This window comes from Topomyia yanbarensis, chromosome 3 (genome assembly GCF_030247195.1).
Source record: "Topomyia yanbarensis strain Yona2022 chromosome 3, ASM3024719v1, whole genome shotgun sequence".
Classification (NCBI taxonomy): domain Eukaryota; kingdom Metazoa; phylum Arthropoda; class Insecta; order Diptera; family Culicidae; genus Topomyia; species Topomyia yanbarensis.
In genome coordinates this window covers 378,836,698-378,860,385 of record NC_080672.1, presented here as the reverse complement: position 1 = coordinate 378,860,385, position 23,688 = coordinate 378,836,698, and the positions used below count along the sequence as shown (strand labels likewise).

General features: G+C 37.0%; 1 protein-coding gene across 3 annotated transcripts in view; it reads left to right on the top strand.

Moving 5' to 3' along the window:
* LOC131689951 (retinal homeobox protein Rx) overlaps positions 1-23,688 on the top strand; it is a 162,011-nt gene that overhangs the window by 23,197 nt on the left and 115,126 nt on the right. The gene's annotated exons all lie outside the window — the stretch shown is intronic.

Genomic DNA, 23,688 nt, shown 5'->3' with positions numbered 1-23,688 from the left:
GCACAAAAAAGGACACATAATTTGTGTTCCTGAGTAAACTCCCTAGTCAAGCGTGTTGTCCTGCAAGAAAAGAAGGTTATTTTAAGCTGATAAGAGCTAATGTCTCCATTTTTTTTACAATTTCCATTTTTTGTAATTTTTTACATGTTTCCAATTTTAATTTTTTTTCTCTATGTCCCCATTTTTTTGGAGTTAGCATCAATCCGGCGCTAACTTAGTCCTGTCACTAAGTTAGTGTCGGATTCTGATGAGACGAAGTCGAAACGCAAATATTATAACTAATTTAGTTATTAGTTTTGTACTCTTCTAGCGCGAAAATGGTTTTAAACAATTTTCTCCACAATGGAGCAAAAAAACATTATCCTCCACTAAGCAGAAATATAGCATAGTGCACTTTTCTATCAATATTAATAGTGGGTAGAGTGCTTCTTAATTTATCAAAATTAAAAAATTAACTTTTCAATGGTTCGAGATAGTTTTGCAGTCGTCCAGAAAATTTAAGAAAATTAAATTCAAAAAACTTTGTCGAAGACACTGGAACTCTACGTCTTGTACTTTTCATTTTAAAAAAAATTTACCAAAAAATTAGGGTGTTTCTTTTGGGGGGGGGGGGTTGTTAATGGATGCAGGGTGAAAAAAACACTTTCTTTTGCGAGTTTTTTAGAACTTTGAGTGAAGCAAATTTATCAAAATTTTTGTACATTATAGTGTATCATTTCAATAACATGCTGTAATTTTTCTATGCAAAAATGACGACAAACGACTCGGTGACGGAGCTTTTTGTATAAAGTTTCTGGAAAAAAACATGATTTGCGGTGTTACCAGCCATTCAAAAACTACTTAATCGATTTATTTCAAACTTTGCATACTTTGTTAAAAGTTAGTTTTTGAGAAAATTTTTAATATAAGGGGGTGCTTACTCATAAAAAGCGAAATTTTTCGTGAAAAATATTAATTTTTATTTAAAATGAGTAAAAAACCCCTTAATTGAAGATTTATTTCAAAAACTCAACGTAGGGGTTAGGTATTTTTAACATGTGTATGCAAAGTTTGAAAGAAATCGGCTAAGTAGTTTTGGAATGGCAGGTAACACTGCAAATCTTGTTTTTCTAGAGACATTCTTCAAAAAGCTTCGTCACCGAGTCGTTTGTCGATATTTTTGCATAGAAAAATTACAGCATGTTGTTGAAATAATATACTATAATGTACAAAAGTTTTGATCAATTCGCTTCACGCAAAGTTCTAAAAAAATTCGCAAAAGAAAGAGTTTTTTTCACGCTGAGACCCTTAACTCCCCCCCCCCCCCCCCCCCCCTTAGAAATGGTTTTGTTTATACAACTTTTCCCGTTTTGATTTTTCTTTAAGATGACTTTCGAAATACTTTCAGATATTTTGAAGGAGTACAGTCTTAATATACCGAACCTCTAGCTTCCTTCGCTATAAAGTTATATATACTTTTTTTTACTAAAATGATTCATGTTTAGTAAGTATTGCAAGATATTCGAAAATATCGTATTAACTATTTTGTGGTGATCTATACTACAAAGCATGATATTTCATATAAGCAACGGTATATAATGCTAATTGAATCCCAAATCGAAAATAATACTATTTGAAAAGATACCTTTTTTACCTTTCTCATATAGAGAGATTATGCAATCACTTTGAATATGAGCAACCTAATCTCGAATGTCATATACCATTCGACTTAGTTTGTCGAGATCGAAAAATATCTATTCGTATGTATGCGTGCACGTGTATTTCTCAGAGATGACTGCAACGATTTGTACAAAACTTAGCCTCAAATGAAAGATATAACCTTCCCATCGGCTATTGAATGTTTATTATAATTTATATTTATTTTTATTGATTGGACTTCCGGTTCCGGAGTTATGGGTTGAAGAGTGCGGCCACACAGCAAATTCCCATATAAACTGGTATTTTTTGATTTCTCAAATACCTCCCCCCCTTTCATACTATGGCAAATGTCAAAGTAAGCTCAGATGCCAAATTTCACATCATTTGAACAATTTTAGACTCTCGCCCACTTCGCTTGAAGTTTTTGAAATTGGTACTGTGGGAAAATATGGAGGAAAAATATATTAATTGTAACTTTTGAAGTAGTATTCAGAAAATTACAATTCATACCTCTTTTTAAAGGAAATAATCTCAGTATTTGAATGAAGATGTTAAAATCTCTCGCAAAGTGCGGAAAAGTGGACTACTGGGTTATTTTGTCCCAAAAATGTAATATTTTTTAATAATTTTTATGCTCTGGTCGCACCTTTGCCCAAATATGGGAAGTTGGCGTTATAGGGCCTTTTGTTATTCATATTAAATTCGATCATTTTCTCGTGCATAAATCTCTATTACTGTTCATTCATTTTTTAGAAAATTTAGCAGGAACGTGGAAAATTCTCAGTAACAAAATCGAAATAAATTCGTTACTGGTAAAATTCAGAGACGTCAGGTTTGTTTTTTTACATTTCGTTTTCAAACCACATTTTTATTGCACAATTTCCCGTATTTTTTCAGCAATTAAACTTTTCCCATGTGATCCCTAAGCATATTTTATCATATTTTTTATATACTAAAAGTAGCGAATTAAACAATAATTTATTGTTAAATGGAGTTGATATGTGCAATTTAATGATGAACATGTGAAATCGAGCCCAAATTTCAAAAAAGTCTGATGTTTTTGAATTTTACCGATATGGAATCTATTTCTATTTTGTTCCTGGGAGTTTTATATGTTCAACAAGATACATTTCATGAAAATTGACTGAAGAATAATACAGATATATGCACGAGAAATGGAAAAATTTGTTATGAATTACAAAATGCTCTAGAACCCCAACCTCTCGTATTCGGACGAAGACCGCAACAGTACCGTTCGATTTTTGAGATTTTTTTCACATTAGAAAAACTGCAAAATATGTATGATTTGCGGCATAGAGCAGTCAAGTTATTAAAACTAAAAGTTTTTAAAGACAAAATGCCAAGTTAAAGGGAATGAATACTTCTTCACAAAAATAATATGCACTGAAAAAAATGTCATTTTTCACAAAACCAAAAATTTATATTAAAAATTCAAATTAAAAAAGGCCATTTTTTAATTCTTTTATATTTTGTCAACGAAAACATAAAGGAAAAAGAAACACTTTGAATATGATTACGTGATGGAGAATTTGTCGGTAAAAAAGTTTTTCTAACAAAAACATTATATATATTTGCCTTTCTCAATAGAAATGTATTGTAATTGCTCTGAAAACCAACTTTTTAACGGAGGGCCGAGTGACATATACCATTCGACTCAGTTCGTAGAGTTCGGCAAATGTCTGTGTGTACGCGAACACAATCTCACTCACTTTTCTCAAAGATGGCTGAACCGATTTTCACAAACTTAGTCTCAAATGAAAGGTTCCCATAGGCTACTATTGAATTTCTAATGGAACCGACTTCCGGTTCCGGAACTACAGGGTGATGAGTACGATCACACAGAAAATGAAAGAAATTCTACAATGAATTTAAAAAGGTGAAAATTTTTCCAAAATGTGGCCACATCTGCTTGGATTTGTAGTACTAGGTCACTAACAGCCATTCAAAGTCTCTTTGGCCACATTGGCCAGCATCATCGGTTCCGGAAGCCCCGGCGGAAATATCCAAATTCAGAATAACAGTCACATCGGTTTCCGATTCAACCAAACTTAGTCTCAAATGAATGGTGTTTTATACCCGTAAATGGCTTTGAAATGGTTTAAAATATTGCCTTAATGTCAATGGGAAAGTTTCAGAAAATTTGATGGGCCTTTTGGAAAATCTATCGTTGTTGATGGAGAACTGCGAATAACTTATGAAAAGGTCGTAATAAAACAATATAATTGTGTTGTTAAAACAAAATTTAAAATATCTCGAGAACTACGACATTTCAGGAATTTTTTGTGATGAGCATTTTAATTTAAAATAACGTTTAGAATCATATTCAAAAATAAAATTGTATTTTTTACTGCAAATATTACGAAATACAAAAATATGTCAAAGTTATTAGGAAAACAATTTAATTGAAAGCTTCTCCATGATCCAAATACACTGAAGTTTCTTTTACGTCTTTAAAATGATAAACATTAGATTGTTGGTACTTCTTGATAGAGTAAGGCGAAAAACGTCTAAAAAAGGGCATAATTACACGAATTAATTGTTTTTGTTGGAGCAAAATTCCAAATATCTCGAAAATTATCGCATTTTGGAAGATTTTTGTTAAATATATTTTGATTTAAAATAATACTTAGAATTACATTCTGTAATAAAATTATACTTTGTTATGTCGATTAGTATGAAATTTGGCAACATGTATAAAGTTATTATTAGACAAACTTTTTACCGATAAGTTCTCCATCACGCAATCGCATTCAAAACATTTTTTTTTCTTTTTCTGTTTTTGTTGACAAAATAAAAAAAATTAAAAAAAATAGTTTTTTTTGCCAGTTAATATAAATTTAATATAAATTTTTGTTTTCTTGAAAAATTACACAAATTTTTTTTTCAGTGTATATTTTTTTCATTCCCTGTTACTCGTTCTCAGAGAGTTTTGCTGTTTAAAATACGATAACCAATCAAAAAATTTTGGAAATTAATGCTCGTTCAAACGTCTACACCCTTTCAAAAAATTACTTTTGTATCAAAATATTGAAATTGCCAGAGAAAATCGAGGAGATTCACAAACTAAACACAACCGATAAGTTGGGTAAGAATCTAAGATGGTCATATTTTGCGGTCGGTCCCAGTCGGAATCCCTCTAGTGACAAATGTCAAAAACTTTAAGCGAAGTGGGCGTGAGTCCAAATTATGTGAAATCTGAGCTTATTTTGACATTTGTCACGATATGAAAGACTTTCAGAATTAAAAGTTTTTTTTTTTGGCGATGCCCTGCTTACCACCCAAGGTCAACACAGCCTAAAAAAATCCGTTAAGGGGTTATATACAAAGTTGAAGTTCAAAATATATTGCGGTGAACGTGATATCGCAAAAACTACTCAACCGATTTTCATATTTTTTAATTGTTCGTATTTACATTGTCGTGTACTTGAAAGATTCATTTTTCATCCAAAAAATTTCGAGTCTTTGCAATGAATTTTCGTTTAAAATTTTGAGCACCTCATACATCGGTTTTTTGTTCACATAATTTTTTTCATTGGATTTTTTTTTGTTTTGAGAAACCAAACCGTTCAAGTACACCACAGTACATTTTTCTTCAATAATTTTCTTACTTTTGCCTTTCTCATATAAAGAAAGGCTATGCAATCACTGTAAAAATCGACTTTTTAACCGAGGCCCGGAGGGCCGAGTGTCATACACCATTCGATTCAGTTCGTCGAGATCGGCAAATGTCTATGTGTGTATATGTATGTGTGTGTATGTGTGTGTACGTGTGTGTGTCATTTAAACTCATACAATTTTCTCAGAGATGGCTGAACCGATTTTCGCAAACTTAGTTTCATCTGAAAGGTATAACGCTCCCATAAGCTGCTATTGAATTGTTAGTTGATCCGACTTCCGGTTCCGGAGCTACGGGTTGAAGAGTGCGGTCACACAGCAAATTCCCATATAAACTGGTACCACCATGATGTTCAAATGATGTAAAATATTAATATTAGTTTGCGGGTCTGGATCACTAATTATCAATTAAAGCAGCTTTGACCACATTAGCCACCTATGACGGTTCATGACGTCCCCGGGGAACCCGCCAAGTTCCTAAGCTAATATCACACCCCTTTCCCCAACGAATTCTCTACCGATTTTTACAAACTTGATTTCAAATGAAAGATACGGTAATGCCATTGACTGCTGCTGAATTTCATTCGGTTCTGACTCTTGCTTCCGGAGTTACAGGGGTGTTAGTAAGGATACACTGGAATTTCCCATATAAATCGGTACAATCGTAATACCTCAGAGGCTAAAAACTATTGAAATGGTCACCAAATTACTTCTAATCGCAGATCTTGATTGCCAATCAAACATTCTTTGAATATATTGTCCACTATCGACGATTCCGGAAGTCCGGAATTCCGAGCATATTCCACAATTAAAGTCACATCGGTTCTTCGGTGATGACTGAACCGATTTTCTCAAACCAAGTCTCAAATGGAAGGCAAAATATGCAGTTGAGTATTGCGTCGCCGCCTCTCCCCCCGCCTTGCCCTTACACCTCCCTCCTTCATCACTCCCCTCCCCTTGGACCACCCTCACTCACGTCCGCATTTCCTTTATCTACCCCGTGTACCGAATTAAGTTGATGGATTTCTGACGCATCCTCCACTCCCACTTTACTAACCCCCCATTCCCTCCACTTTCAAACCCATTCCACCAATATTTCAAAATATAATCACATGAAGATAACATTGAACTCATGCTGATTAAGCTAATTAAATAATATTCTTTTGCCTTTCTCATATAGAAAGGTTATGCATTTGCTCCAAAAACCGACTTTCTAACCGAGGCCCGGAGGTCGCAAAATATCTGTGTGTATGTATATATGTATGTATGTATGTATGTATGTCTGTGTATGTGCGGATTTGTTAACAAAATGTCCACATCGGTTTCTCGGAGATGGCTGAACCGATTTTTACAAACTAAGATTCAAATGAAAGGTATAATATTCCCATAGGTTGCTATTGAATTTCATTTTCAACCGACATCTTGTTCCGGATTACGAGTTGAAGAGTATGGTTACAAAACAAAATTTGTTGATTTGTCCACATCGGTTTCTCGGAATTTTCTGAACCGATGTTGACAAACTTGATTTTAAATGAAAGGTCCATTAGCTGCTGTTAAGTTTTGTGTGGATCCGAGTTCTGGTTCCTGAATTACAGGGTGATACGTACGATCACGCAGCAAATCCCGATTCTAACGAATTCTGCGATGAATGTAAAAAGGTGAAATTTTTTCCAAAATGTAAACACAACTGTTGAATTTGTAGATCTAGGTCACCAACAGTCATTCAAAGTCTCTTTGGCCACACTGGCCACCATTGACGGATCCGGAAGCATCCAAATTCAGAATACGGTTATATTGGTTTCTCGAAAATGGCTTGATCGATTTGATCAACTTAGTCTCAAATGAAAGGTGTTGCGTCCCCGGAAACTGATATTAAATTCCATCGCCATCCGACTTCCGGCTCCGGAGTTACGGGTTGTGGAGTGCGATCACATAGAAAACTCCGATTCAAACCGATACCGCGATGAATGCAAAAAGGTGCTCTTATATATACTTACCAAGTGTAATAAGAATGAAAGACATTTCCATAATGTTATATTGTACGAACCAGCTATTAAATCATAGTTTGGAGAAATGAGAAAGGCACAATTGCACCTCTAGGTGGATTAAAACAGGTTTTTTGATTTCAGTTGAGTCGGAGGCGCGGCCATAACTTCGACAATTTTCCAATATTTTTTGTAATAAACCTTGTTTCTATTTTCTTCAAATAGTACTACCAACAAGTTGTCCTTCGCTTTTTCAAACAAAACTTGCGTAAAACCCTTTAAAAATTACGATCTTGGCTCACTTTTTCCCCTCAACTTTGTATATAACCCCTTTTAAAATATACTGTAACGTGAAAATTTATGCCTAACGTCCATTACACCTAACGTCCGTATGCCTAACGTATATGTGCCTAATGGGGTACACTAGACTGCCCAGAAAATAATGAATTTTTGAAAACTCCATCGGCCCACCCCTGAGTCGATTCCTAGTCCCACCAGGAGTATTTGCTCCAAATTTGAAGCAAATCAGACAAGTCTAGCTACCGGACCAACATGCCTGAAGTTTACATGAAAAAATCCCACTAGCTCGCATTTTCGCCGCTAGGTAGCACTGTTTGCATCGTATTATCACTGTAAGTGAAAATAAGAAAGATAATTTAATTGTATACAACTGTGAAGACTGCTAGTCAATCCGGCTCTGTTGAAAGAAGTTATTAAACTTTCAACGAAGTGATGTCTGAGTCAGTTTTGCAAGGGGCCTAGCTGTGCATGGCTACGTATTAGTACTCGATTTCCACGAACTATACATTTTTGTGAAATAAGTGTTAGATTTAGCTGAATAGAATGTTCAGAAGAATTGTAGTACATGATACGAGTTATCTTTTGGTTAGAACATTTTAGTTCCCCCTGTGACCGCATAGAGGGCGCCAGCACTAACTTTTGATAGAAGAGAGATAGAATATTGGGATGTTCGGAAGAATTACTGAAAAATGCCTGTTCTACAACTTTGTAGAAGACACCTAATTTCTGTCTCTTTCCGTTGAAAAGTTAGTGTTGGCGCCCTCTATGCGGTCACAGGTGGAACTAAAATGTTGTAACCGAAACATCATTCGTATTATTTACTATAATTCTTCTGAACATGCTATTGAGCTGAACCTAACCCTTATTTCACGAAATTGTTTAGTTCGTTTAGAATCGAGTACTGATATATAACCAAGGCCCCATGCAAAACTGACTCAGACATCACTTCGTTAAAAGTTTAATAACTTCTTTCAACAGAGCCGGATTGACCAGCAGTCTTCGACAAAGTTGTAGACAATTGAACTATCTTTCTTATTTTCACTTACAGTGATAATACGATGCATATAGTCACATCTAGCGGCCGAAATGTGAGCTAGTGGGTTTTCTCCATGTAAATTGCCGAAAAATCCCATACAAACTTCAGACACGTTGGTCCGGTAGCTAGACTTGTCCGATTTGCTTCAAATTTGGAGCAAATACTCCTCCTGGTGGGCTTAGAAATCGACTCAGCGGTGGGCCGATAGGGTTCGTTTTTTCTTGCAACTCTAGGGTACACTTATAAAACACTATTTCTTCCTGAAACATTCTCTGAATGACGTCACATAGTTTCTAACCCCCTCTCCCCTTCGAACTGGATCGTCATGATTTTCTTATGCTCCGCTACCCTCTGAATGCGCTACGTACTTTATGGGTGCCTCCTACTTTACTTCCTTCCATACTCCAATAAGTCTAAAAGGACGAGAATAATCATTAAAAAAATATCAAGCCTGGTCAACTTTGTAGCCATTTTATTATCTCATACAGAAGCAGACGATTTGATATACTCTCAAATATCATCACTATACCCACTGGATAAACCATCAAACTGTAATGAAATTAAGCTTCTACATTTCAACCGTCTTCCCCGAGTGGGAGTGACTTCAACCACTAATGGACTACTCGCTCGAATTCGATCTGCCTTTAATGATTAATTAAGTGCTAAAATGGGTGCCTTTCATGTGTTGTTGCCCATAAAGGAACAATGTTATATTTATCCACTTCATTCGCTGCGATTATTCTGATGATGGTCCGGTTTAAACGTTGCGCAGGTTACGCTCCAAACCAGTTGCTCAAGTGTGAGCCAGAAATCCCTTTCACAGACACAAACGTGCGGTTGGGATCTCGATAAAAAAACGAAGCATTAATAAATCAATCAAGGAGAATTGATTAATTTATTTTCAAACTCCTCGCTGCTTTCGTTTTACCATTCGTATTGGAGGGCATAAATCGGCAGCAAAAGGAAACAGATCTGTGTTGTCCAACACTTGCAGCGTGAAAGATCGACAGCTGGACAGGTGAAGGTTGTAAGCTGGAAGCGACCAAGAATGACAGTTGAACAGCGAACTGAGCGCGTTTTGACCGGGTGGAAGATTTTCATTAGCAGTCAATAAAAACATTTTCCGCTTGTTGCTCCAGCAATCTTCCCTCGCCGCGACCGCAACCGCGATACCCTTCCATACTTCGAAACTTTGATCGGTGTCTTAATGGAGTTAATCTGACGAAAAGGAATTTAAATTTAATTATGCCAGTTGGTTTGATTGAGAGCTGCTCCATTCGACGGCTGCATTGTTAGCTTATTATGAGCCACTCTAAATGGTTTCATTGTTCGCTGGAATCCCTTCGGATTTGTACGGTGAAATGAAACCATTTTCAACTGATTGAACGTATCAGATGCTCATCCGATTCTTCTCTTATCGAGATGATCTAACTGCTGGCATATTATGTGCTTACGTAAATAGAGCCAGCTGCTGCAGTTGCCCTCAACCTCTCCTAACAACAATTAGCACATTCATGCCAAACAGCATCGCACTTCGGAACCCCTTTTTGGCGCAAGGCGTTACTGCCGGGTTGAGTGCTATAGACTTCACTTCAGCTACACTACACTGTGGAGTGCAAGAGAGCGGGAAACGTTCATTGAATCGTAACGAGCCAAAGTGCCTGAAACTGACTACGATAACCATCGCTGTACAAACGCTTGAGCTACTTGGGAGGTACTCGAACGAAGCCTGTTTTTTCCGTATGCCCCCTCTTTCTCTTCGGTAATGGCCTAATATGAAGAATCGATCGGGTGCATGAATGAACAGCTGACTGGGTGGAATTATTGTACAACTAATGGCTGCCTCCATTCAGCACACAAGAAAGTGGTTTTATTTGGATTGTATTCGGACAATTCTTATAGGTCTTCAAGCAATCCAGCTCAACCCTTTCAACACCCAACCGGGTAATGGAATCAACTCATTAATCCTTCATAAATCAATTAAACATTCGGCTCTCATTGCATTGTCTTAATTTTCCTCTTGCTGACAGTACCAACATTATTACTGTAACTGCGTGGGCCTAATCTGATCAACGAAAACAAGCGGATTATCAGTGTTCTCCCGCGTGGTTTGAGGGTTACACCCCAACGATTCAACAAAACTACAAACCGCTTGTTTAGAGCCAGACAAGATGTTTCGATTTAAACGCGCAACATGTTTTTTTTCTCCACTCTCCGACTGGCATTCGACTGTCTATTCGTTCGTCCGTCCGTCCGTCCGTCTACCCGCTGCCGAGCGCCAGTTTGCCGCCGACTGTAGATTTTAATCGAAGCTTAATTTAGGCTTTCGTTTTCAATGCATCAGAGGAGGACGATGGAAGATAGTACACCAAAAAAAAGCGAACCAAAGGAATAGACAACTCGAGAACCTGTCTAGTCCATTTAGGGGGTGATAATTTAATAATTTTTGCCCTTTTCCTCTGGTTGATTTGAATGGATCGAAGCGATAGACCGTTGCAAACGAGATGAGGCAACTCACTAATCCTTAGCTGATTCGAAATTCAATCGCATGTTAATTTGAGCTCTTGACAAATTCCCTTTCCCTGATCCCGATGTTTGCGAGATGAGGTTTGAAGAGCTGGACAGATCCAGCTTCGGAGTGTGTCAGTGATATTGACAGCCGATCTAGATAAGGGTGTTAAAAAGCTGTGGGAACCAGGCTGGAGTCGATGATCGACGTCCGAGTCCTGAGACCGGGACCGGGCGGACTATCGACCATCGCCTATCGTGTGTAGAAATCATCCACCGCGCTAATGACTTGACTAATGGAGTCACCTGATACCGGCCCAGAGTCTATCACACGCATTTAAAAGCCATTAGGAGGGTGCCTGTCGCGGCGATTCCCTACCGAAGCGACCGTTCCTTCCATTCGTTCGTCAGTTTAACCGCTTGCCTACCACCCGCCCGACGGCAGTGTGTGCACTTCGGGAATTAATAGCGACAACTGAATCATGAGCAGTAAATCACTCTCAATTAAATTGAATTTGAGCGCAATTTAGATTAGAATTTCCCCGGCGCCTTCCATCGTCATCCATGCAGGAAGGTGGGAGGGGTAGCGGATGCGGAATCCAACTACAACAAGTTTTCATTATTCGCGTCCTTTTGTCGTAGGTACGAGCTGCAACAAATTATGCAACGTGTCTACTGGTAGGTACCAAACTCAGAATGTGCCTGGAGGGAAAAGCGCGACGGAGGGACCATTACTGGAAGTATAGCTATTAAAGTTAGGAGCAAACAATTTCCACACCGTAGTCTTACGACGAGTTGACATGCGAGTTTGTTTTTTTCTCTTTTGGTCGCACAAACTGGTTTATTGGAGACTAGTAGTTACTAGGGTATAGGGTAGATTTTGTCACTATCCAATAAAAGTTGATTACTGTTAGGGTTTATAAAAACCCTAAAAAGATCCACAATATTACGTGATGCGATACGGCTGGTCGCATGCCACAGATCTGGTTATATATTCTTAACATTCCCCCAATCCGAAAAATGCATTACATGGTTTCGTTCATATTTTGAATTAGAATCATGCCTTATTTGCATTATGCCCCACATGCCTTATACCAAGTTTAGTTACTGCATTACACCAACACATCTCAATACACGACGAAACAGTTTGAATTAGAATACACGTTCCTGTGTAAACAGTTCGTTTTGTAATGGCATTGGTTGATTTTGCTTGCTGTGTATTTGCTCATCAAGGTGTATTTCATGCAATAATACATCATTCACAAGTATGAGAGCTACGCGATGAGTTTTGTCGTGACTTCGACTAATGTTTCAATATAAGGGCCCCTTTTCAAAATTTCAGAAGAAACAGCAGGTAGAGTTTTTAATAACGAGTAACATGCATTTAACTGAACGGAATTACGTCATGTTTGCACTAATCAGTCGGAAAATGTGCATCAATTTTGTATTAAATTTGGAAGTATTCATAATTTCTATGAATAAAGCAAGACCTGATTTTCTGAAAAGCTTTCGGAAGTGACCTGAAAAAACGAAATTTTCCTGCTTATTTCAGACAGAGCCGTCAAATTAGGACACCTAAGAGACCCAATCGAAGGTTTTAAATATAGGTGCCATGTGTTTTTTCTACCATTCGTTGCTTGGATTTTGAACGAGCAATATATGGATTGGTATGCACACGTTTTCAAACTATCTGCAAAGTTTACGGGGCGCTCTTCACTCTGCTGTGAAAAGTTAAACTTTGCATACACGAACAGTGGCGTAGCCCTTCAAAACCAAAATTAATTGGATTGAAGAAAAAACTTATTGATGATGACTAATTGAATTAAATTTTACAATAATAATTGTCTGATCAATTCTCAATATATGGATTGTTTTAAACATCACGGAGACTGTTTGGGACTTTGCTGGAATGGGATCTTGTAACTGATTCCATAGTCGTAAAATCATATAGAATTGAAGCTGATTCCGGCGTTTTGAAACTAATTGGTCGGTGTTAAGTCAGACCGGACTAAGTCGCAAAACATAAAAATGAGAAAATGATAGCAATGGATAGAGAATTTCTTCATCTACATTCGATTTTTGCCAGATTTCAAATATGTAACAATAAACAAGAATTATGGCAGAAATTAATTTCCAATTATAATGCAAAGGATGCTGCGATTCAAACTTTAAACACGTTTTTCTCGAAATCAATTTATTATCAATTAGTCCGGTCTGACTTAACACCGACCAATTACAACCGACGGATTTCCAATCATGTCGAGCTCACTGTTAAAGGAATGTGTGGACAAGTGACATTTTTACGAATGGGAAGTGAAGTTGAAATAGGTTGACTGCGTATGAAATTGCAAAAAATTCAACATTTGCTGAAAATGTTATTTTTAAGAGTGCGTAGATTTAATATGATTAATAACTAAAATAACACTTTCTGAAAGTAGACGAAAAATTATTATTATATCGTTTGTCTCCCGTATATTATCAATGATAGGAATATTAAAGATCACATCATTTCGAAATCGTCAATTTTGGAGGTTAGCATATTCGAAAAAAAATATACGTTAAATGTCATATTTTCTGATAAAAAATGCTGCCTTTTTATCCTCTAAGAAGGAGTCAAAGAGAATTTGCTTTTGGAACAAATTTATTTGTCTTTAGTAAAGTTTTCGAGAAGGTTATAACAAACAACTTTATTAACCGTCATGCGTCCAACAAAAAAACACCCCTAACAGGCCAACGAGGGTACCCGGGTACCCACAAATTGAAATACATACTCTTAACTATGGCTTCCTTTAACCGATTTGGACACTTTTAGATGTTTTGGATTCAGGAACTCATCTACTTTTTGATTCTGTGAAATTGAAGCGGATGAATATATCTGGTTCTTGGTATTCCGGATTTTGCAGAGTAATGCTCCAGTACTAGAGTATGGTTTGTGAATTTTAATAACGGCCTAGCAATATGAGTATCAAAACTCTTCAAATTGTCTCGGAAGTCTGTTTTTTATTGTTACGAGACCCTATGGTAATTTGAAATATGGAATTGGAACGGAATGGTCACTCACGGCCCCACGGGAACCTGCTCCGAATGGTTCCAAAACTACGAGATACAGCCTGCTGATGCAATTCCAAGAATATTGATATCCATATTGGTAGTATTCCATTGAAATTTACATATAGTATCCCAGCACTGGAACATGCTTCCGGAAATCCGGATTTCCGGGAATCGGATGAGGTAACCCGGTTCATTTTTACCAAGTCTAAAAGTGGATGAGTTCCTGAATCCAAGTATCAAAATCGGTTGGAAATTACGTTAGTTATGGGCATTTCAGTTTTGTGGGTAGCCAGGTACCCAAGTCGGCCTGTTACGTAATCAAAAAAATCACGAGCCCCCCTCACTCCCCCTTACTATATCCACAATATTATTAACCCAAAAGCTTGACTTAGTGAAGTTCTAAGATATCACAAAGTTTCAATTTCCAGCTATGGATAAAACATGTGAATTTCATTAATTGAAATTAGGTACCTGGAACCACGTCGGACACATAACGGTTAAATACGCGAAGGCTTCATTCGTTTAGGGTATCGAAATTTGCAAAAGAAATTTTTTTAAATAAGTTATTCTGTTTTTACTGTATACGATAAATCTTTTCTGTTGTTTATATACAATAAAATTCACATTTTGTCACAGGTCTGAGTTTCTGAATATTGAAAAGATATTTGATTTAAGAAAGTTTCATGAATATTATTTAAGGGGGTCTGACAAAAAGTACCTAATGTTCAATTTTTTTTAAGCAGTGCATGTGCGCTATTCTTTGAAATGTTTATTAAGTTTTCATCTATAAAATAAAAATTTTCAAGCGTAAGATGTCAAAAATGGCGATTAAAATGGCGGATTTCTCGGAACAAGATTGTTCGAATCAGCGGGCATTCTCGTTTTTGAACCATTCAACCAATCAACTTCGGGTTTTGCCCGCCTAAAAGAAGACAACATTCTCTGGCGCTATAACCTACAAAATCGCAATATTTTGATCATTAACGATTTTTTACAGCCGGCCAAAGTGGAAAAATCTTGCGAAAAAATGATACTTTATTTTCAAGTGGCCGCCATTTTGTTTCAATATTGAATTTTTTCATGTTTTTTAGGTTGGGGTGCCTCTACGGAATGTAATCTTCGTTTTGGTTTGCTGCTTGTAGACGACGAATTGCGACCTGAATCGTGCCCACAGATGAGGTCGGTTTTCAAAACACCTTGTGCTGGAGCCGCCATTTTTGACACCTTACACTCGAAAATTTTTATTTTATAGATAAAACCTTAATGAACATTTTGCAGAATAGCGCACATGTCTAAGTCATTTTACTTCTTAAATTAAATTATCAAACATTACTTACATTTTGCAGAATTATATAAGAGGACCCCCTTAATAGCTCATTATGCTGCATTCGGATCTTTTTGCCTTTCTCCTATAGAAAGGTTATGCAATCACTCTGAACATCGTCAACCTAATCCTGGCCATTTTTTTGACGTTCGTAGGTTTTTTGTATTTTAACAGGGTCGTAGTTAGGGGGATACGGTGAGGCCCTCCCCCCCCACATCACTCACCACCCTTCCCTAAACCGCCGTTCCCTCATCAAGTAGCCCTCTACGCAAATCAAATTTTCTAATTCTTCTAGAATAAATTTACCAGTGCAAAATTTGGTTTGAAATGATTTTGAGTTGAGAAACTCGATTCATTGTACGTATGCGTAAATCGCACTGAATATTTAATAGACATTTCCACCATTATATTAAATATGGAATCGTAGTTTGGATAAATGAGAAAGGCACAATTGCACCACTAGGTGGATTAAAACGGGGTTTTTGATTGAAAATAGCTCTTTTTCCAACAGCGATAACTTTTAAACGGGCAAACCACTTCATAAACAAATTAAAGTGCAAGAAAAGCACAACAAATGCTGGAAAAATCAGATCTCCCCAAGGCGGCTCTCTATGGAAATAAAAGTTTGTCTCATTCCGTGATCAAATGCAATTGATTACTCGCCGTTTGGTTGCACTTGTGCCATTGTTATGAATTAGGCGCAAGGGAATTGTCAATTTCCGGTGTCAGGCGTATGCATTGAGTTTTTGAACAACTGTAACTTTTGACCCAAGCAAATAGAAGTTCGAATAATACTTAAAAAGCACACTTTAAATTTCACATAAAGTTCTTAGCGAACTTTCAAGCTGCTCAAGTTTTAATTGAACTGCTTACCCAAATCGCAATTTAAGTTTTATAGCGTGCTACAAGTGCAATCTAAGTTTTATAATGTCTATAAAACCATCATAAACCCTCAAATGTTACTAGGGTAAGGCGCTATTAGAGCATAAAACGCATTGCAAAATTACTTAAAACGAGAAGCTTATGCAGCTCCTTTATATCAACTGTTGGTTGCTTGGGTATTTACTCAAGACGTGCTTACAAAAGTAAGCAAGCCTAATTACTGCGACTTTAACCCTTCATTTCAGAACTAATAGTAATATATAGTGATGTATTTGATGTCGCAACAGCTCTAGTGTGGACAAACTTCAGCTCTAATATTTCCATAGAGGACCACGCTGGGGAAATCTGATTTTTCCAGAATTTGTTGTTCTTTTCTTGCACTTTAATTTGTTTATAAAGTGGTTTCCCAGTCCAAACAATGTTCTAGGACGTTTATATAAAGGAAAAAATCAAGAAGAAAGCTTATGAGCAAAAACTGTTTTATTGGGCCTTTTACAAATAATGTCCCATATCTCAAAAAGCTTAAAAGACAAAGAGTTGAAGTCTTCAGATAAAATGTTTGTAACGAGTTTCTCTACAACTTTGCTGAAGTAAGTATTTGTCTATCTGAATTATTGAAGAACATAAATTTCATAACTCACTATTAGGGGGATTAATCATCAATCTGATAAAACAGAAAGAAGGGGAGTTCTATTCCAAGAAACTTTCTCAAAGAGTCTAAAGTCAACAGTTTTGACGCAATCTAAAAAAACCCTTTTTTGCTCTTTGGGACCACTGTGTATCGGTTTGAATCAGAATTTGCTATGCGATCGCACGCCACAACCCGTAACTCCGGAACCGGAAGTCGGATCGGGATGAAATTTAATAACCATTTACAGGGGCGCACCTTTCATTTGAGACTAAGTTTGGTTGAATCGGTCTAGCCATCTCCGAGAAACCGATGTGACTGTTATTCTGAATTTAGATACTTCCGCCGGGGCTTGCTTCCGGAACCGATGATGATGACCAATGTGGCCAAAGAGACTTTGAATGGCTGTTAGTGACCTAATACTACAAATCGAAGTAGTTGTGGTTACATTTTGGAAAAATTTTCACTTTTATGCATTCATTGCAGAATTTATTAAAATCGACATTTTCTGCATGATCGTACTCATCACTAGGGTTCGTCGCGGTTGCGGTAATTACCGCAACCGCGCGGTATTTACCGCACCCGCACCGCAAAAACTGCGGTGCGGTGAGACACTTTTTCCCGCGGATGCGGTGCGGGAAATGAGCATTTACCGCGCGGTATTACCGCAACCGCGCTTCAAAAAATAATTGATAAAGTATGCAGTCTGCATTAAAAAGTGAATTAAAACTATGACTTTTACCATTTGAGAAGGACGCAACTAGATTTATTTTCTGAACGAATGCTTAGCAATGTCATTATTAGGAACATCTCTCTCTCTCTCTCTCAGAACGTTCGATTTTTATTTATTACCCTACAATAGAGAAACATGATAAACATTTAATTGTTCTAATTTCCATAGACTTGACAATGATTTGAAAAGAAATCCGAATATAATCTGTATTCGACCTATCGCTACTTGATTTTTTACATTTTGGTCATTCAAATGTGATAAAACATACTGTTACTAAGAAATAAAATCTATAAGCTGTGTCCAATATAATTTGGCACCATTATTTTTACGACATATTTTGAAAACTATTTGTTTTATACTTCAAAGAAAAAAATTACAAACGAACCTTTTCAAATACATAAAACGCAAAATCCAATCATTGAAAAACAATTGAATTTTTCTGTCAAATCCAATTACAAAATGCATCATTTCTCCTGTTTCCTCTTGGTAATCGTGGAATTATGAATCCTTTTCAATGGCATTTTCTCGACAGGGAATTTTGATTAATTTGAAGAACTTAGAAATGAACTAATGATACTACGACTTAAAAACAATCCAAAGAATGTAATTATCATCATCAAACCAAACGAATTTGGAGGAATTTTTTTTCGCGTGCGTCCATCGTTCGTTCAACTGGGAATATTTTCTACCAAATTAACGAATTATTTTTTTCAGTTAGGAGTATTTTGTAACTTTTTGAAAGTAAAGCTTTCGAAGTTAGTGTAGGGCATTGCGATTTTTGTTTTGTTTCTCAAAGTCTGTCTCAAGGTCTGCTGACAAATGTCAAAGTTATCCCAGATGCCAAATTTTGCATGGTTTGGACAGTTTTTGCCTTAATTGAAAATTTATCTCGAAACTTTAACGTGGGGGTTAGGTATTTTTACATAGAATCTGTATACAAAGTTTGAAAGAAATCGGTTAAGTAGTTTTTGAATGGAAGGTAACACCGCAAATCATATTTTTCCAGATACGTTCTACAAAAAGCTTCGTCATCGAGTCGTTTGTCGATATTTTTGCATGGAAAAATTACAGCAAGTTATTGAAATGATACACTATAATGTACAAAAGTTTTGATCAGTTCGCTTCACGCAAAGTTTCAAAAAAATCGAGAAAAAGTGTTTTTTTTTCACGTCAAAACCCTTACCACTCTTAATAAAACTTGCAAAGTTGAATATTTTCATAAATGTTACATTCCGAGGAGTCCGTCAAAGGTAATTTTCGTGTATATAAGAATAACATTTTACTATATATGGCTACACACAACAAATGATTAATTTTTCAACACAATTTTTATAATGCATAATTTTTACCGCATTACCGCGCGGTGCGGTGCGGTAAATGCAATGCGGTTGCGGTAAGCGGTGCGGTTTTATTATTTTTTTGCGGTTGCGGTGCGGACTATCCATTTACCGCCCACATCCGCACCGCGACGAACCCTACTCATCACCCTGTAATTCCGAAACCGGACCATTCATTTGATACTAAGTTTGTCAAAATCGGTTCAGTCATCTCTGAGAAAAATGAGTGACACACATACATACAAACGCACAGACATTTGCCGAACTCGACGAACTGAATCGAATGGTATATGTCACTCGGCCCTTCGTGCCTCCGTCGAAAAGTCGGTTTTCAGAGCAATTGCAATACCTTTCTATTGAGAAAGGCAAAACGTGGAATCAATTATTATCTTTCGTTAAAGCGCTACGGTGTCTTCGAAAAAGTTGCTGTATGGCACTTAGCGCTTTATTTTGTTGAAGCATATTCGTTCGGAATTCAGTTGCTAGGGTGGTGTTGTTATCATCTTTTTAATAAAGCTAAATAGAAATGCGATGTCTTCGAGAAAGTTGTAGGTCTCACTATTTCAAATATATCTTTTGAAAATGTAAACTATGTAGGTTCTGTATGTTGCGAGATATGTTCCCAAAATATTTCCAACAATGCGCCATATTTCAAAACATGTAGGATCGACAAAGTTAGTATCTTCAGAAGATATACTCATAATTACCTGATATACAACTTTGTCGAAGACACTATCATTCTATCTCATTCCATTAAAAAGTTGATAAAAGTGCCGCCCTAGCGACTGAATTCCGAACTAATATAAAATAATCAAATAAAGCGTTAGATGTCATGCAACAACTTTGCCAAAGACACCATAACTTTGAAACGAAAGATAAGGAAAGGACGTGTGAATTGTGGGTTACCCCCTTTTGGATGCTAGGTACCCCCGGGGTTACCCCCTCGAACTATGAAAACGCTCGTGATTTGAAGAGTAGTACATGTAATGATCTTATTTTGACGTAGGACTACGTCTTTGTTTTCGATATAGGGGTGCACGTTGCAAATTCTACAAAAATGGTATGTAACGAAAAGTGGTCCAATTTTAAACGCATATAATTCAGCCATCTCACGATAAATTTTCAAATTTTTTGCGCATGTCGCCCCGAAATACTTCTAAGAATAGATTCCAATATATAAACCCAAAGATTTTTGATATCATGGCATTAAAAATTTAAATAATGAACAAACTAGTCAAAATATCGCGCATTTACACACAGAAGATAGCGCTTCCCTAGTCCAGCACGACAGATTTGCGTACCTAGCGCGCTACGCTTCTATGAATGACGTCATCATCGACTATTTAAACGGACGGATTTCGCCAGAGCAGCTCAGTTGCCTGTTGAACAGCAGGCGAAGCAGATCACTGCGCAGTGTGTTTCCACAGCCAGTGTAGCTGAGTTAGAAGTCCGTTACACTGCCTGTGGAGGTACGCTACCCAGTGAATGCGAATGAGCTTGTCCGTATGCTTTTTTTTGTGTTGTGCTCGTTTCCAGCACACTTTCATGTATAATTATTCGTACACAAAATAGTTTGTATATGCGAGATCCATTTGCAAACACGGTTAACATAGTGTCGTGGCATTAGTTATCTCTTTCGCTCTACTTATGATCATCAGCGTTGATTCATTTTGCTTTGTGCGCTTGGGTTTAATGTTTGAGGCGAATGATAGATCTAATTTGTTACTAAATTGCACAACGAAATTTTATTATTTACATTCGATCAATTCATTGATTCCCCATCACGTGATTCATTTCCACTCAGCCTATAGTACTTTGATTCTACTAATAGGTACATACTACAAAGCCTATTTATGAATGAATACACTGCCACTTGAAAAACCGTTGCAAAAACGCATATTGTGCATATATAAAATTATTTTCGATTCTTATATATTTATAGTTTCGATATATGATTAAGACAACTGCATTCGCTATATTTGTTTGCGTACTTTAGGAAAATTATAATAATAGCAAAATATAGCTAGAATGCTTGGTCTATACATGAAATGTGATTATATTGTCTAAAATTTGATTTTTCTTCACTGGCCCGGGTTTTTTACCACACACAATCGAAAAGGTTTTACAAGCTAATCTTATTCTATAAAGATTTAGTTCCAGATATTAGTTCGGTCACAGTTTTCTGTCTTCTTTCTTCAGATCTTCTTAAATAAGTTTAATCGGATTCGATCACCTACTACAAATTAAATGACCTGATAATCAAGAAGGTTTGATTCAATATGTAATATTCGATGTTGATTGGTTGGGATTAAACCATACGTAAGAAATATGTTTGATTTATTATTACTACAAATGTACTAAGAAAATAAATATTTTACATTAAGTAGTATAGTCCTACGTCTACAGCTCGTGCAACCCCATAGGGCTGCCCCTTGTAGTTTTTTCTAGACAACATGGGTCAATAAACTACTAATAAAATCGTTTATTTTAACAATAAAAACAATGTTAAATTGCAAATGCGGAAGTTTTTTTTCCATTTCCTGTAAAAATGCCAAATGCCCCTTTTGGACGCCAGCCATTGAAATATTTTCAAAATACTCGAAAAATATTCAAACTTGTAGGGTTCAAGAATAAATTTAAAATTTTATTAATCTAACAATACATAGATTTTGGATTTTTTTCGATTACCTGTAATACCATGTTCACACTACAGAGTTAAAACATGTTATAACAATTAGCAACAAGAAAAATGTCATCAAGATAGCGTTAAAACACGTTTTAACTCGTAGTGTGAACGTAGTATAAGCTTTTGTGCTGCACCATTCGAAATTTAAACTCAACCGAAAACCTAAATTCTCGTTACTTACCTCGTTACTAACCGACATCGAATGTGTGTTTATTTTTTCTGATTGCAAGAAAACGTTAAAAATGCACAACCCTTCTTGCTATGACTCTTGCTATCAATTTCCAACAACTATTCCGACACGACGACTTAATTACATTTCTAAGTTCTTCCGCGTTCGTATATAATTAATTCGTCAAAAAATTTCCCCAATCCCGGCAAACACCAAACTTGCTGCAGTTGCTTGCGGAAGGTGGACAAGTAAGTGGTTCGGGCACCATATTCTAACTAAGCGCATTTTCACGCTAATAAATAACTTCCAAAAATTGTATGGTTAAATGTGTTCCTTAGTGCGGGAAAAGTTTTCATAATCACAAAAATGCTTCTTTTGGCGTTCTCCGATTTCGAGTTTCGGCGAAGCGAACCTCGCAAAGTGTTTCGGGCAAAACTTTTACCCGCTTGAAATTCGTCAAATCAGCTAGCCTTGAAAGACAGCAGCGGTTATCCACCACCACCAGAGGGGGCGAAACGTGATTGCACTGCATGGAACACGCGATTCCAGTTAGTCAGAGCTGTGGGTAGCGTGGCAGGCAAATTATGACTAATTTGAGGTTAGTTATATGTTCTGTAACACATGGGTCCCGGTTTGCTCCTTTAACTGGGGTTTCCTTTTTCAGGGTTTTTTTGTTTCTACGATCGAAGTGAAAGTGGCTCATATATGCAGTTTTATCGTGATTTTCCCGCTGTTCTTGGAGGAAATTACAGAACACCGTGCTCATAATTAGCAAGTCAAGCCCGTGAAACAATAATTGCCTATTGCTTCTCCGAAAAGTGGGCAAATAGTTTCAAGAACTACAGCTCGAGCTCACGTTTTGCTTTGTTCAGCTACCCTCTCCCAAGCGGAAAAATAGCTTTAAAGCTAATTCGATTATAGTAATAGCCTTAATTTCAAAATCCACTTTTTCACCTGCTCTCAGCTCTTGCACCACGAATTTAAGTTAGACGTTCCTTCGTTGTTTTTTATTGCCTCCAACTTTTCCGGTTCCTTAGTCACAGGGAAATATAGTATATCCCGCCATCACGCCACGAATAATATCGATTTAATGAGTGGAAAGCAGCAAACAGCTGGCAGTGAATAACAGGGAGAAAATCATTTCAATTTGTTCAGCTCGTGAAACTACGATCACTTCACACATAATTAATAATAAAAATTATAATTTCGTTGATTTTTGATTAATGCTCGACGGCGCACCCCTCGCGGTCTTATCGCTCGCCTCCGATCAACGAGCGATAGCCCCAATCAAAATACAAATAAAAATACCATTTCCAGCCGTAAAACAATCCGCCGTGCAGTAGCGATGATGGGAAGTGGAAAAATCACCCAGCCTATATGGAAGCCAATTAATCTTTTAATTACGCGAGCGCCAAATTAATATAATCGTCATAATGGTATGCATATCGGTCAAGATCGGTATGTGAGTATGCGTGGGGGTGATAAATTTCGAACAGAACACCGCCGTTTTTGTTTGGGTCGTGTGCGCGCGGGAGGAAAAGCGGTAATTAATTCATCGACGTTGCACGATAGCGATCAGCGAGCGCGGTCGCTCCAGCCAGCCGTGAAATGTGCGTTGGAACGTAAACTCGCCAGTTTGGTTGGATGTTCGTGCCCAAACTGAATTATTAGATCATGTCAACAAATTTGTCAACGAATTTCCACCAGCCTGTTTTCGAGAGGTTGAGTTAATCCGAGGAGCAAATTGAATTGAAGGTTTCGGTCCTGGGTAACGT